The sequence below is a fragment of the Nannospalax galili genome, unplaced genomic scaffold (genome assembly GCF_000622305.1).
Source record: "Nannospalax galili isolate Female #2095 unplaced genomic scaffold, S.galili_v1.0 scaffold1685, whole genome shotgun sequence".
Taxonomy (NCBI): domain Eukaryota; kingdom Metazoa; phylum Chordata; class Mammalia; order Rodentia; family Spalacidae; genus Nannospalax; species Nannospalax galili.
Window position 1 is genome coordinate 342,783 of NW_008352830.1, and position 1,580 is coordinate 344,362.

General features: G+C 41.1%; 1 protein-coding gene across 5 annotated transcripts in view; it reads right to left on the reverse strand.

Annotated features, from left to right (window-relative positions):
- Pde4a (phosphodiesterase 4A) overlaps positions 1 to 1,580 on the reverse strand; it is a 56,744-nt gene that overhangs the window by 7,976 nt on the left and 47,188 nt on the right. The window lies entirely within an intron of this gene.

Below are 1,580 nucleotides of genomic sequence, written 5' to 3' on the forward strand. Positions count from 1 at the left end.
CAAATAGCTTAAAAGAATACATGTCCACAAAACCAGCCCTTCAAAGAATACTTGAAGCAATACAGAGAACAGACAGAGAGAGAGAAACAGCTATACCCCAGGGGCAACAAAAGAAAATAAACAAAGATATAATAATCTAGGTGTGCTGGATGCTTTAGTGTCAACTTGACACACCTGGGTTGTGGGCACCTCAATTGGGGAATTGCCTCTATTGGACTGGCCTGTGGCCATATCTGAAGGGCATCTTCTTGATGAGAGATGTGGGAGGGCCCAGACCACTGTGGGTGGTGTCACTCCTGGGAAGGTGGGCCTGTGTTGCATAAGAAATGTCTCAGGCTGAGCAGGGGCCAGGGGAGCAAGCCAGTAAGCAGCATTCCTCCATGGCCTGTACTCCAGCTCCTGCTTCCAGGTTCCTGCCCTGAGCCCCTACCTTGGGCTCCCTGATGAACTGTGACCTGGGAGTTGTAAGCTGAATAAACCCTTTCCTCCCCCAAGTTGGTACTGGTCAGTGTATTTTGTCACAGCAATGAAGAAACAGACTAAGACACTAGGAAACACAAAATTACACAGAGAACACAAACAGCAATCAAAATGATGGCAACCAATACACATCTTTCAATAATCTTAAATATCAATGGACTAAACTCCCCTGTCAAAAGACACAGGCTAAGAGAATGATTAAGAAACAAAATTCATCTCTTTGCTGTCTGCAAGAAACACATCTCACCTTCAAGGACAGGCACTACCTTAAGGTAAAAGGATGGAAAAGAATATTCCAAGCAAATGGCACTAAGAAACAATCAGGGGTTGCAATTCTAATATCTGACAAAATAGACTTCAAAGTAAAACTAATCATAAGAGATAAGGAGGGTCACTTCATTCTGATCAAAGGAACAGTTAACCAAGAAGATATTACAGTCCTTAACATATATGCACCAAATTCTGGTGCACCCAAATTCATAAAAACAACACTATAGGACTTTAAGACACAGATTAACCCCAACTCAGTAACAGTAGGAGATTTCAACCACTGTCTCCATTAGACAGGTCAACTGGACAAAGAATAAACAGAGAGATGTCTGAATTAAATGATACCATACATCAAATGGACCTAACAGACATCTCTCTATTATTCCACCCAAACACCAAAGAATACACTTTTTTCTCAGCACCTCATGGAACTTTTTCAAAGACTGACTACCTACTGGGCCACAAAACAAACTCAACAAATAACAAAAATGTTGAAATAATTCCTTGCATTCTATCAGATCACAAAGCAATAAGCTCAAAATCAACACTGAACAAAGCCCTAGTCACTACACAAACTTATGGCAACTGAACAGCACACTCCTAAACAATGAGTGGGTCAAAAAAGAAATTAAGAAAGAAATAAAAGAATTCCTAGAATTCAACGAAAAGGACAATACAACACAACACAACCTCTGGGACACATTAAAAGCAGTCCTCGGATCTCTGTGAGTTCGAAGCCAGCCTGGTCTCCATGGTAAATCCAGGATAGCTGGGGCTACAGGGAGACCCTGTCTCAAAAGGGCCAAAAAAATAAAAAATTAAGATAAAAA